The sequence below is a fragment of the Leguminivora glycinivorella genome, chromosome 5, assembly GCF_023078275.1.
Source record: "Leguminivora glycinivorella isolate SPB_JAAS2020 chromosome 5, LegGlyc_1.1, whole genome shotgun sequence".
NCBI classification, from domain to species: domain Eukaryota; kingdom Metazoa; phylum Arthropoda; class Insecta; order Lepidoptera; family Tortricidae; genus Leguminivora; species Leguminivora glycinivorella.
The window spans coordinates 5,858,157-5,873,973 of record NC_062975.1 but is presented as its reverse complement, the minus strand read 5'-3'; the positions used below and the strand labels follow the sequence as shown (position 1 = coordinate 5,873,973).

The 15,817-nt window shown below is 36.6% G+C and overlaps 1 protein-coding gene across 2 annotated transcripts in view; it reads left to right on the top strand.

Moving 5' to 3' along the window:
• Positions 1–9,849: 9,849 nt before the first annotated feature.
• The window catches only part of LOC125226662 (protein spaetzle 5), a 54,374-nt gene continuing 48,406 nt past the window's right edge, over positions 9,850–15,817 (top strand). For both annotated transcript variants that reach the window (XM_048130712.1, XM_048130713.1), the window contains exon 1: positions 9,850–10,034. The gene's annotated coding sequence lies outside the window, so the exon portion shown is untranslated. The remainder of the gene's footprint in view (positions 10,035–15,817) is intronic.

The window sequence follows — 15,817 nt, the reverse complement described above, 5'->3', positions numbered from 1 at the left end:
AACTAATCATATATTTATTTGGCTTTAGCTTCACTAATTTTGTGCAAGTTAAATTAAATGGTTAAGTAATATTAGTGTGGAATGCACCTATGAGTGTAATGTTATATAGAAAAATGTTTTATATTATGTTTGCTTGAATGAGAATTTATTCTGTGACAGTCATAGCGGAAATTAAATACCATTGTAACTATTTATATTTTTATTGTTACATAAAACGGCCTTTTCGACTTTTGGAACAAGAAAGAAACAGAATTTCACATAATGGTACCATAGATGTATTTTAGGTAAATAAAATAGTAAATTGCTACTGTACCTAGTAGAATTTTCTACTTTTTTCAAGACATAGAGTCTATTCATACTCACTCACACCTGCCTATGTATTTAACTCACCTATTTTTTATTGAATACCTATTGTAACCTATTCAAAAACAAATAGGTATGTAGTAGTAGACGTGTCATAGAGTACATAGTTTGTAGATCTTTATGTTGGATTGATGATGATGATAATGATGATGATATAGTTAAGTAATTGGGTGTCTCCATACGGGTTCAGAGTATTTATAGTATTTGTGGAACTATCTCGTTATATATATGATAAAATATAATTTGTCAGAATACATTAAGTACCTATTCATTTAATATTTTACACGTTATGCCTTAATTTTCGTAAGAATAAAATTATCTGCTCCCAACCAAATACATACATATATAACAAGAAATACAAATAAAATTAGTTTTTATCTAAAATATAAACGCCTCAAATTTAGACCTTTAAAGTTAAATCTTTTTAAATCGGCAAAGATTTCCATTAGCCCGAACGGTTAGATCTTTTAAGTCGTATGTCGTATAAGACCCAAGTAGCAAGACAAACGAGGTAGTGGTTTTAGAGGAGATATTTTTATTTCTCACAAGGCCAGAGCCATTTTGATGACTTACACGATGTTGTGCATGGGCACAGCTCGCGGTTGTTTTATGCGTTGGAATGGGACGCATGGAACATAGGACACATAACATTGCGCGCACCGCTGCCTTTACCGCGTTAAGCAATATACGGTTAATTTTATATTCTCTAAAATTGATCTGCGCGTTTCCCGTTTGGTGTTTTGACAATCGCGCTCTTAAATCCACTGAATGCTGCACCTGGCCAAAGGTCGACCTAAAGAACCGGCCGTTATAACATACGATATTCAACCGTAACCGTTTTGACGATAAACGCGTTTTATTAAATATATTTCGCAAAAATATTAATGCTTACTGAAGACATATAAAAGCGGCTGAATTTTAACCAAACACGACCTCAGGCTTGTTGATTCGAATTACCCATAAAAAGCTAAATATCTCAAACGAATTAACGGGAATTATAATAATAAGTAAATTCTATTAAATGTTATAAGGTCACTTGTAAGTCTATTGTAAACTTATTATACTGATGTAATTGGTGTCTGTCTGTGTAGTTTAGACATTAAATTATTTATTGTTTGTCTTTATTGTATTGCGATGAAGCAAATAAATGGATTCCTTAAATATGATTTTGTTTTATACTATCCCCTTCAAAAATTACTTACAACATACAGATTCAGATTCAGATTTTTTATTGATAAAATATGATATTTTACACGTCATTTTTTATAAGTACACTACACAGTACAATTTTAATATAATGGGGAGTGGTATAAATTTTATACCACTGACTTTTTTTAGATGAGACCATTGAGGTCATAAATAAAGACATATGTATTGGAAGATTTCTTTCCAGGATAACTAGACGAAATTCAAAAGATACCTTACTTCCAAAATACTTCAAAGTAGGTAAAAAGTTTTCATTTGCGAGTCATTGTGTGAACGATTAGTAGTAAATTATGGCAAATCGCTAAGTACAATGAGTTCGTATACCCCAATGACAACAATTGAAATGTGAATAAGTATCACTAGATTCAATAATGTGAAAAAAACAGACAAAGGAACTAGAGTTTATCACAATAATGGCCGAAAGGTCAATTCCTTTCGGAAAACAAAGAACTTCCTCAATGATGCGACGAATCGGAAGGTGTGTGGTTGGTTGAATGCTCGCCAGGGTGCGTTACTAATTTCATTGCAAGTTACCTGAGAGAAGGTCGTGTCATTCTTGTCTCCTTAAATTAATGGCACCTACCTGTTTCTTGTAAATAGTACTCGTATCAACTAATATTGGCAGTATATTTCTATATTACATTTTTTTTGAGGGTAGGTATAGCAAAAATCCTTTCTGATTAGATAGATACCTAACTACCTATGGACACACACTACACACTTGTTTGTACTACATATTTGTTTATGTAGGTACATACATACATGTTGGCACTAAATACTCCCGCACTGCTCGACTATTTCTTAGAGCTTGAAAAAGGGTCTCAGTTCTGTAACTAAGTAACTCTGTAATAAAAAATATAGAGTGCAACTTGATTCGCGCAAGATATAAAATGCGATCTTCCTAAAACATTTCTAATTAGTAATTACGAGTACGTAGTATTGTGCCTGGTCTGGAGTAGGTAGGTACCTACTTCGCTACTATTTATTTTCATAGCTTTGCCTTTTACAGAAATAAAGAAGTACCTACGTACTTAAGTAGGTAAGTAAATGCGTAAGCGCACGCATTAACGCACCATCCTCGTCCCTTAAATTACATCACATACTGACACGCCTATCAATCCCAGCCTCATAATTAAGATACACCCCACAATTGCCATGTAATCGCAAGAAGTCGGAAGCGAGTTCCGTTAGTTTTTGCACGCGCGCGAGGAGCGTGCACGGGCGTTCCCACGCGTCTTGCGCAATGACAGATCTCGATTCGAATCGCTGCGCGTGCCCGTTGCTCGTGGAGACGGTATAGCCTAAAACGGAATTCGGAAATCGACATTTCGTGTATCACAAGCGATTGATATGGAGATAATACTTAAGTTATAATTTTGTGGGTACTTAGATGATAAATTCTAGATTAGGTATTTTATTAATAACCGACGGTTACACCAACCAACCACGGAACCAAGGAACAACCAACCATAGCTCTTATATGAAGACAATTGAATGGTGAGTCCAAATTTTTTCCAATTTGCCTAATTTTTTTAGTGACAAGATTTGCTTCACCGACTCGAATCTACGTTGGCCAGAAATTATTTATTCATTCAAATACCAAGAGCGACCATTTCCACGACAATATTTTTCGTCTAACATTCTACGTATAAGACTGGTGCTAATTAAATGAGTAAGTATAGTAGTATACTATACATACCTACTCTTAGGTATATCACATGCACATCACACCTGTCATAGTCTCATAGATCATGGACATCAAAAGTGCAATTTATTCATACTCTCATACTCATATATTTCAAGAAAGAATACAGGTATAAAGAATAATAATAGATTAAGAGTTTTGTTTGTATAAATTCTATAAATGACTGAAATAAACAGTTTTTTTTTTTTTTTTTTTTTTAGGTATTGTGTTTGAAACCTTAAAACTAAATATGATAGTACGATAAAAATGCTAAATCTAGATACCTACTATACATTATAAAAAATTTCGTCTACGGTGTAGAAACAACTTCTCAATAAGAACTTTTTTAATTCTCTATTAAATAAAGAGCAATCTGTAATTGTTTTGAGTTCAGTAGGCAACCGGTTATAAATACATATGCCTTGATGACCAGCGGAATGTGCAACAACCTCAAGTCTAGGACGAAACTTCACTTTCATGTTTTTGGTGCGCGTATTAACTTATTAAGTAAGCGTTCATGTTGCTCCGAAACAGATTCGTTCTTTATACATAAGCTTTGTGAGCAACACCAAACACATACAAACTAAGGCACAGTGAGAACTCCTAGTTCTTTAAAAAAATGTCTACACGAGACGCATGGGGGTATTGTATGTATGTATGTATGTATGTATGTAAACACTTTATTGTACATAATACAAGTTAAGACATAGAAATACAGTATAGATATGGTGTACAAAGGCGAACTTATCCCTATAAGGGATCTCTTCCAGTCAACCTTTGAGCGAATTGAGAGGAAAAAAAAACTAATAAAAACATGATAGACAAACGAACACTATGAAAAGAAAAATTTATAGTTCAATTATTACCCCAGTAATAATTAGAGGTATTAATACCGCAAACGAATTATGTGAGCCCACCCAAGGAAAAATGAAGCAATCTAGGGACTGCAAGTTTATATTAGCGTCGAATGGAAACCCGCTCCAACAATATTGCAAAGATGATATTTATTCACGTCGCGCCGCGAACGTCTACAGAGTGCCTAAGAAGGGAAAGCATTTGATTCCCCCAAACACTTGATACAGGATAAAAGAAATCACGGCGTGACGAAACTTTGCCAAGGCGGAATAGCTAAGTGATTAATATTTCTGTTATGTGGCTGTCTAGTGATTCACTCTTTTCGCAACAAAGATTTAAAAAGTAAGGACATTACATTGAATAACTTTTCTTAGAAGAGTAACCCTGGAATTGCAATTGTTTTGTTCCATTCATGTTGAACTTAACGAGATAAGTAACTATGCCATGTCTACCTACACGCTGTGTGAAACCAGGGTTTTTTTATTTTGTTAGAAGCCACACAGTAGTACAATTTCGATTGCACATTCTCCTTTGATGCGTCTTGGTGGAACGTTATATTGCGATTGATTGATCAGTTTCGAATATACCCGGTGAAATTTAATAAGTTGGTATTATTTTTGAAATCAGTGTGCCACGTCCTTACAAAGTGATATTTAAGTCAATGGTTGGCAATTGGTTTGTTGAAATGTGACCTTCCATTATGAAGAAATGGAGCGTAAGTCGGATGTTTTAGACGCGTTTTTAACCTTGGTCTGGTTTTTAAATAATACCTAGGTTTAGAACTGGCGTCATTTATTATTAAGAGTACCTATAATAATAGTATTAAATCATGCAGGAATGTGGCTAATATTTACTTAATGAGACTAAATAAGTACCTAATTTTATTAAATTGCATACGATATGGTCGGTACGGCATTGGATTCGTCAGTAACAAAAGTGAAAATTACTCAACCAACGTCACATATGACACATTATATCCGAATTCCGATTCATATCGTATCAAAATCGCAATTTAGACGTTTATTGAAATAAACAAGGTACGTAGCCGAATGGCACAAACGCTCACGAAACGCTCACGAAACGAAACGCTCGTAGATGTCTATCTTTATCGCTCGTGCATATTGGCGCGACAGAGCCAGACTAACTTTCGCGGCGTTTCGTTTTCGTTTCGCGTCGCAGAAATGCCATTCGGCTACGGCACCAATACGCAAGAGCGATAGAGATAGATAGCTACGAGCGTTTCGTTTCGTGAGCGTTTCGTGAGCGTTTGTGCCATACGGCTACGCTACGCACCCTGCACTGTCAACTTTATCCGGTTCGAAGGACCATGTTTTAATTTTTTTTTATAACTCTTGTTTTGTAAGAGGTTTCTAAAAATTACGAGTGGAGGGGGCAAGTAGGTATGCACTCAAAATGGGTAAATGTTGACAATTAATTAGCAGATAGGATTATAATATAATATAGTATAATATGTAATGGGAAAAAACGGAGATGGCGAGAAGAAAAAACTTTAAAAATAATTTGATCTATGTAATCGATAAAATCAAAACCAGATCTCTCAAAATGCAATATTACGTACAAAAATGAGGTTCCAAAATAAAGTGAATGATAAATCAAACATCATCCGTATATGCCAATCCTTGCGAAACCAAACAAAGCTTGTGTCTTCATAGTTTTAGCGGACACATCTTATTTAAACCATTTTTATCGAATTTCAACTTTATTTGAAGATACTTCAGGCATATTTCGGCGTGTTCATTTTACTTATCTTGCTAACCTATGATGCCAATAAGCCGATCATCGGACGATTTATTAGCCTATTACCAAAAACCTGACCACATTTCTTTGATAATCTTACCCTCTCACTCTTAAACCAGTTTCGATTGTGCGACAAGGACAGCAGGATGACAGAGCACGTTGGGTACAACAATATGACGCGAAGTATTGCTTTCTTTGAGTGGTAAGTAGGTTACTTCGGTTATGTCAGGTGCAAGCATTAGTTGAGCGGTCAGAAGTGTGACTGGGGAAATTGTGGTGTGACAATTATTTGGTATGATTATGGTATTATGTATGGTATGATTTCTTTCTTTTATTTCAAAGTAGGTTAATTTGGTTACCTACCTGAGAACTTACTTGCCTACTTGGAAATGAATAATAGCTAGGTTTTTTATTTTTTATTTAATCTGTTTATTTCTAAGAAACGTAAATGCATTTATAATATACTTAACTGCTAATCTTAAATTAAAAAGATTATTTGAGTTAAGGAGTCTAGTTACATATGAATTGTTATTTATTTTATTTATACATAATTAAGTTTTTTCGTTTTTAATAAGTGTTTTTTCAGTATATAACGAGCTTGGCTACAGGTTCGACTTTCTAATGAGTCTATCAATTCATTTGGAAATCTATTCAGTATCCGCGGTAATGTGCATTTCCATACTCTTCGCCCGTACTCATTGTTAGTTTTTTCGATCTCGTATGTTGGAATGTTATCTAAGTTACGAAGCCGCAAAGGTCGTGTTTTTTTCCGTAAGTATTTTATATTCTTGTAGTATTGAGTTATAATAGCTAAATCTATCTTTTCAAAAACAGTTAACACCCCGCAGTAACTGAATAGATTCTCATAGTTACATTTATGTTTATATTTAATTTTTGTAGGTTCAATAGTCTTAAGGATACGTAATTGTAGGTTATATATATCGTTTAGGTAGGTTTTGTATGACCTAATGTCGGAGCGGAGGGCCCAAAGACCCATGCCGATATGGGCCGGAAGGTTGAACAACAAAATCCGGGCCCTGCTCCGGAGACCTCAGAGGGTTATTGCACGGCGTATTATTAGAGGATACTCGACGATTGGACACGCAGCAGCATGTGTCCTCGCTAGCAAAATGCCTTGGGAGCTGGACGCTCGGATATTGGTCGAGCGCTATAACCAGAGGGTAGAACTCCGAACCACCGATGAGCGTCTGGCACCTCGGGAACTAGAGGCACGACTGCAGGAGACTAGGAAAAGAGAGAGGGACCGCTGGAAGAGCCAATTGGAGGACGAGCCCTATGGAACGTACACAATAGGAGCGCTCCTCCCGTCCTTTGACGCATGGCTCGACCGCGAACACGGCGTTCTGACATACAGAATGGTACAGGTAATGACCGGACATGGCTGCTTCGGTCATTACCTGTACATGATAAAGAGGGAACCTTTGCCCGTTTGTCATCACTGCGGTCACCCAGATGACACAGCTTACCATACAATGGTGGAATGCCCTAATTGGGCACCTGAGCGGTGGGAGCTAGAAATAGCCCTTAACGACGACGATCTCTCCTTGCACAATATAGTCGCAAAAATACTTGTGTGCAAGAGGTCATGGCGGCATTCAGCAACTTTTGCGAAAAAGTGATGCTGAGAAAAGAAGAAGCGGAGCGGCAGTGCGAAGAAAGGCAGAATGCGCATCCACTCCGACAAAGACGGAGGGGAAGAAGAAGGCGGCAGTTTATTAACGGCCTGATTCCCCAGTAGAGCCGCGGGTTGGGGGCCCGCACGTAAGGCTCTACACGTATAAGGTGGGGCTGTAGCGTTACACAGCCCCTCCTCCTTTCGGTCCGAGGGTGCTTTTAAAAAGCAAGCCGGGGGAGCATCGTGGTAGAATATTTTTGAACTCATGGTGCTCCCCTATAACGGCAGTGAGGGTAACGCCGCAGGGGAAGTTAGTGGGTATTCTCCCCCCCTCTTTCTGACTAGCAGAGAGAGCTAAGGGAGGGGCGAGTCCCACATACCACCCCATCCCCAACGGGCTTCCAAAGCCCGGGGGTGAGATGCGTAAATGCATTTACCCCTGCGACAAAAAAAAAAAGGTTTTGTATGACCTACCATAGCTAGCCAGGCCATAACTTATGACAGAATCCGCCATAGACATGTATAGTAGTCTTAATGTATTAAAAGGGACTTTGTTTTTTAGAATACATAGCTAAGATAATATAGCCCTCAGTTTATTACATACTCGGTGGATGTGTGAGCCCCAATTAAAATTATGGTATATAACTAGCCCGAGGTAAGTATGTTCTTTTACAATATCTAGGTGACTACATTTACAATTAGTGCTAGGCATGTGTAGACATTTGTGCTCGTGGGCCACGATCTTAGGTGTGAAGTAGTTTTTTTTTGTATGGAGAATGAACGTGCATCATTTTGATTTGGCGTAGTTGAGTGTCAGACCTAGGTCGTGAGCCCATTTGCACAATATATCAAAATCATGCTGCATCATGTTTTGTGCAGTTTCCAAGTTCTCATGAGCTGTAATTAAACATGTGTCATCTGCAAACTGGTATACCGAACCATGCCGGAAGATTTTACACATATCATTTACATATAGCAAGTATTCCGTTGGAGATAAAATCGAGCCTTGGGCGGTGCCGCATAAGGTCGGAATTAGGTCACTCTGTTCGCCCGCTATGGTTACGGCGTTGTGTCTATTAGCATGATAGTCTTTGATAAGTTCCAGCATACCCGTCCCTGTATCCCATTTTGTTCTAGTTTTTTGTATAGTTTAGTGTGAGCCAAAGTGTCAAAAGCTTTGCTAAAGTCAATCATTACCACAAGTATATGATGTTTCTTTTCCAAGTGTTCATTAATTTCATCAGTAAACAATGATAACAATTGGGATGTACTTTTATTTTTTTGGAAACCAAACTGTCTTTCGTGAATTATGCCATTACTTGATAAGAATGAGTTTAGGGAGCTACCTATATATTTTTCTATGATTTTGTCTATACATGATAAAATTGTTATCGGTCTATAATTGTTAGTGTCAGCGTGACTACCTTTTTTATGAATGGGTATTACCAACCCTACTTTAAGTTTGTCAGGAAAAACGGAGCGCGTTATACATAAGTTTATAAGGTGTGTTAACACTGGGGTCATATGTTCCGAAATGTATTTTAAGTCTTTTGCCCTTATTTTATCGTATCCCGGACTTTTTTTATCGTCTATCTAGGCTATTATTTTTTGTGTTGTTTTTTCGTTAATTTTCCCCAGGCGAAATGTTAGGTTAGGGGTGTTTATGTACGATTTGTCGTCAAGTAATGGCATGTTACATTTAGTTATACATTTAGTTATCACATTTTCGACATTTTCTTTAAACTCCGTTGCAAATTTATTGACTAAGTGTTTCGCTTTTAACCTGAATGACTTTAGTATTACATCATCAATTGCTTTAACAATTCTCCCTGTAAGTTTATTTATAATTTCCCACATAGGGAGTAGGTAGGAGTGCGCACTGTTTTATATAATAAGTCTGCGTCGTTTCCAAAACAAATAATTCCTACTTTCGTTTTTTATAACGGACCCTTTGACAAGCAAATCTCATTCTTATGGTATAGTAGCGACAAAGTGGGACGTTTGACTAGCGTTCACTCAGACACACTCATAATGGAAGAGCTCCTCCTTCCTCCTTTTCCCTGCTAGTCTTCTGGACTGGACCTAAGTAGAATCAGGTGAGTATGTTTATATATCACTCAGCAGGAGCTAGAAACGACGAAAGAACGAATAACCATTTCTTCCCTTCCAAACCTTTGGCCAAGCGTATAAAACAGCCTAAAATGTACCTAATTACTTGCATGCGACATCAAGAGACACGAAAAAAAGTTAAAATAGCTCCATACATTTCCTCTGATTTGATTATGCGTGTTGCGCGAGTAGCACACATTGAGCCGGCCAGAAGGCAGTGCTGATAGAGACGCTGGGCCGAACGCACCGTTCACGAACGCGACCGAAAACATACGAAAACGTACGAAAAGCGCGGGAAACGGCGATGAATGAACGCGAACGAAAAAACAAGTGACAGTGTGTGATTTGAATTTGGAACAGTTTCTCTTGTTTTTTTTTTAGTTGACTGTTGTGTTTTGAACGTGTGGTTATTTAGATTTGGAGGTAAGAATTTTTTTTGACACAAAATTGTGCAAAATTAATATTAAACCAACTTCTTTAATCTCATTATTAAACAAATATGGTATTATGGTATTGTGGGACTAAACAAGACTGACGAAATTAGTTGCAATTATAGCAATGTTGATCAATAATAATATCGAATGTCTAAATTGTCCCAAAATATTTTTTGCAAAGATAGGTATTAGGTGTCTATGTACTATATTAACTATATTCATGCATATTTTCTGAGTTCTATATTTATTATCATATTAAATTTACATTCGTTAATTGGTTGAAAACCGCAACAATATTACCTGTCGTAAAAGTTTATCGATTTCTAATTATTAGTCAATTCGGACGAATGTATTTAAAAGTTATGAGATAATCTCTGTCAAACAAGTCTGTCAGTAAATAAGAACAAAGAAAATAAGAAGTAAAGAAAACTACATGCATCCTTTTCTTTAGGGTGCTAAAGAAAAGGATACCTATAGTTTTCTTTGTTCTTATTTGCTGACAAACTTGTTTGACAGAGTATGATATCCACAGTTGATTCAATTGGTCGAGAACTATATTCCGGGTCATTTTAGCAAAAAAAAAGACTTACGTTTCCCTGGTGGAAACGAATTGAACCACTAACAAATTATGCGCCAAAAGTTACTTACATCTATACTTAGATCATAATAAAATTATCGGATAGCAGATACTAATCTCTTTGAACGTTGCTTCATTAGCTATGCTGACTTTCGACATTTTCTAGCTGGTCACCTTACTTTATACTACATGATTACCTGACCAAAAAAATTAAATATGACTATATTAACATTTTTAACCAACTATTCAGAACTAAAATTTCTTCAACAAGAAATAAAAGACTCTAATTTCTTCAACAAGAAATAAGAGCTCTACTTTTATTGAACATCTCAGGAGCTGCAAACATTTATTTTACGGTGAACCGTACGCTTGTTTGCCACCGACATAGCAGAAAAACAACATTACAGGGAGAAAATATTCTCCATGTTATCTTTGTATTTTTCCTGATCGCACCCTGAATTTCGAAGCCCAAGGTCGACTTTCTTACTTTTTTTACCTTCACATGCCCCGAGTGGTAAGCTAATAGATATGTATTTATGATGCTGATTTTACCGGCTATTAATGAAAATGAAACCTTGTGACATGTATTTAGGTCTACAAAATGGACGATTGGTCTGTAGGCCGGCAACGCACCTCCATCACTTCTGGTGTTTCGGGTGTCCATGGGTGGCAGTGATCGCTTACCATCAGGCGACCTGTCTGCTCGTTTGCCTCCTGTCCCATAAAGAAACATCTAACAATGTCATTTGGCTAGATGTTCCGATCGTAGTTCATGTAGCGATGAAGCAAGCTCATCAGTAGATGCAGATTTCATAAGGTGCAACTGCAACAAACGATGCATCGATCACTGCATTAATGGCACTGCCCTGACAGTTTCACAGCTTGCAATTAGGTAACAGAACAGGACCTGTAGCCAACAGCACCATCGTATAGACCGTAGATAGTAGCGTAGTTATCATTCTGGACGTATTTTAAGAATTTGGCGCCCCGAACCAGCAAAGTTTACCACCCCATTAAGGGCCAGTTGCATCAACCACATTTGACAGACACATCATCGTCACGCAGCAGATGTCTATAGAACTTCCTATACAATAAAATTTAACGAACGCTTTGACGATGACAGACAGTTTGATGCAACCGACCCTAAGTCCGTTTTCACATTATCCGATCCGATATCGGAAGTCGGAAGGATTTCAATGGAAAAAATCCAAGATGGCGCCTGTAATGTATGGGATATCGGTCCGACATTCGATATCGGATCGGATAATGTGAAAACGCACTATAAGTGACAATAAAATACTTCAAATATGGAAAAACTTGCTTTGCTGCCCAAAAGTAGCCGGCTGCCACGGTCCATAGCCCGGTTGGCTATAGGTAAATACGTTGTCTCTATCGCCCTTCCATATTGGTGCGAGAGAGCCAGTTACCGTCAATGGTTGTATTCTTGGCTAGAGGTGTTGATTTAACTGGCTATTAGTGAAACCTTTTCGTGTGACATGTATTTAGGTCTAGAAAATGGACGTTTGGTCTGTAGGCTGATTGTTGCACATATACGAGCAAATGCAAAATTGCATAAGGTACAGCGGGGCAAATCTCGACTGGGGGGCAAATGTAACCTGGTCCATTTTTTCCATCTTTTACAATGTTTGCATAATTAAATAGAGTGTGCACCGGTTATATATAGGTGTGTTCAGTGGATACATGTAGAACTCAACATCATAGTGTAATAATGGAAAAAATGCATTAGTTACAATTGCCCCCAGTCGAGATTTGCTTTGCTGTACCTTATGCTTTAAATGTCTTCTTCGGCATTGCGCAGGTCTAATTATTTTTTTCGGATCTGTAGGTATCGAAGTTGCCGACAAGGTTGCAATATCACAGTGAAGAAAAAACAACTTATAAATATCGCGCATAATTCTGAAGAAGTTGTATTTTCTCGTAATTTTACACTAAACTTTTTTAGAGGGCAGAATGGGAGAAACTACTAGGTTTTTAGAAGTAGGTACATGATAGCAGCATATATTTTTTATAGCAGTAGGTATGTATGTATATTCCGAATAATCAGAATTTATCATATTCATATTTAGCAACATGGTTCTACTAACACATATAAAACTACCCAAGCATAAAGAAACTCATACCTGCAGTCAAACTGTATATACAGTTTTGCAGGAACTTGCTTAGATTTAAGTAGAGATGGGTAGGGGTGAGTAAATACTGAGTATTTACCCGTAATTTACTCAAAGCACCGAGTAAATACTCGTATTTACTCATTTGGGTGAGTAATAGAAACTGTTACCTAAAAATAATTTAAAAATGAGATTTAAGTACTTAGTCGTGTTTATTTTAACTGTGTGGACATGTTTAAATGATATTTATATTATTAGAAGCTTATGGGAGTCTTAGTTTGTCGAAAAAGAGGTAATCACTGTGAGAAAAAAATAGTGATAATGTTTAGTTAGCAGTTCTGTTTTAAAAAAGCAGGTATTTACAGTAAAAGTATGAGACATAAATTAAATTGATGTTCTAGATAACGGCATGACGTTCGGAAGTGATTGTTAATGTAGCACTTACGACCTTTTATTAAGGGTTTTCTAAAGAAAACTCAAAAATGGCTCAGCTGATGACGTTTAAAGTAGTAGTTTTGTGTTTTGTATTATATGGGCAATAATTTGACGGTTTCTGGATATTTTTCCAACAACGTATTCGAAAGTTATAAAGGTATAAACATTATTTCGGCCTCAATTATCGTTTTATTCCAAAACTGTTCATATTATTAAAAAACTTTTTTAGAAACATTCAATTAATTTTTAAAGACCTATCAGATGATGTATAACACACAGGTAATTTCTGAATTTTATTTTTGTGAAAAATAGTTACATGTATGGAGAGCACGTCTTTAAAATAAAATTCATATAAATTTGATTACTTAACTTAGTAGCCGATAACAAAATACACCAATGTTTCTAATTTTTATTTCCATTTCAGCACGCTAAATAGTTTATACCCACCAATTTGAGTAAAAACGAGTAAACGGGTATTTTGAGTAAATACTGAGTATTTACTCGATATTTACTCTTGAGTATTTACTCACTACCCATCTCTAGATTTAAGACCTGTACTGTGCATTAATAATAATAAATAAAAAAAACGTGAGTCAATGATTCTACTGATAACAATCGTACCTACCTACTCGTAATGTGACCAATTTCTTTTGGGTTTTTACACTGATACAAATCTCACGGTAATTAAACGATATATTTGGACTTTGTATCCGTCTCAAATATGGGCAAATTCATAATGAAGTTATGTTAATTGTTATTTATATAAACGCTAGACAGTGGAATGAACTGTTTATCTTTCGTTATCAGAGTCAATTAAGAGCACGACGCACGAGTGTCTGCACTGAACATGCAGTTTGAAAAAGAGATCAAATAACCACAATACAAAATTAAAATTTTGAAGAAAACCTTACACAGTGGAAAGATTTTAAACAAACACGGCCAAGAAAACTCCCGACTAATTCAGCTTTCAAACAAAAAAAAAACTTCATTTAAATCTACAATACTGCCCACAGACAGACAGACAGACACGTCAAACTTATAAGTTAAAGTTTTCTTGGAACTTTGGATTGCTTGTCAAGCCATTAAAACATGTTTTTCAAATAAATAAGTAAATAAATCGTTTTTGTGTCGGGGGTAATTAAAAGATGACTTACGTAACTACCTAGGTACTTTGAAAATATTTAGATAGGAATGCTTACATTTTAACCCGGGCCATATCGTTTCACATATTTCATTTGCCAGACATAAATTCGATTCCCATATTATATACAGCTAGGTGTAAATAATTCAATAATAATCAATTTTAAGTACCTGGTTCTGTAATTTTCACTTTACGAATTTTAGCACAATTATAAAGAAGTGTAAACATGTCACCGGTTTCAAGAAACTTACATTTTCAAATATATTACTCATTTTGATATCTGTCAGCCGAAATTCTCGCGTCGCGTAAAAGGGTAATAAACAAATCCATAATAAACCATTTAAAGCTCGGCCACACATGCGCGTTTTGATAGCGTAGGCGGAGCGTCAGCGGAGCGCAACGATAGCGGTGCGCCGGACGAACGCTGGCGTTGTGCCCAGCGGACGCCAGCGGGAACTAACGAGCGCGGATTGCGAGCGGAATGCGCGCGGATTGCGAGTGGAACGCCAGCGTTCTGCCGGCGGCGCACCGCTATCATTGCGCTCTGCTAACGCTACGCTATCAAAACGCTTTATGTTTGGCGGATTCTTTAAAATTATTCAAAGAATCCTCTAGGAACAAGACTGTTAAGGATGAATGACCTACGTACTCAAATAAGCCACGTTTTGTCAGGTTTGTTGTTTTCTTTTTGTTTTCTTTTTATTTAGTTTGTTTTTTTTTTCTTTTCTAGTTCATTCGAGTTTGCACTTCACATATTGAAAATGTATCGAGCTAGATCTACTTATAGCATGTTATGGTTTGTAAGTAATATTCTCTTTAAGGAAACTGTAAGTCTGCAATTTAAGTGCTTTAATCTATGTCAATGTACATATATGCGACTGTTTGTTTCTTATTGAATAAAAAAAAAAAAATAAGAGGTGCTACATAGTTTCACGGCAATCGGGACCAATTACCAAAGGGGGTTTAAGTAAATACCGCCGGCAGGAAATGTGAAAGATCAAAGGGTCGCACGCGGCGAGAATGGCAACCAGCGCAGACAGCGCAGTTCAAACTTTCAAAATATTATCTTGATTTGATAATATACAATACAATACAAATGGTTTATTCGCAGTAATATGGTTACAAAATGGTCTTATATACTAGATAGTTCTACATATTACACCTTTCCAGGCGTGCGAAATTTAAACAGTCAAGAATTCAAAATTCTTTAACTACTTATACCTAACAAGCAAGTTACTGAGTAAAATACTCTAAGAGTAAGCCATTGGTGGAGTTGAGCTTTAAATCGATTCAAAGGCAAGTTACGTAGTTCAGCAGGCAGTTGATTAAAAACTTTGATGGCCATTATGTAGGCATTCCTTCTACAGTATTTAGTACAGATGACGGAGTGCGCCTTGAAATGAAATGAAATATTTATTTTCCAAGTAGGCATATTACAATGCGCATATGAACGTCAAATAAAGCTGCGCCGGCTCTAACCCTACGCCTCA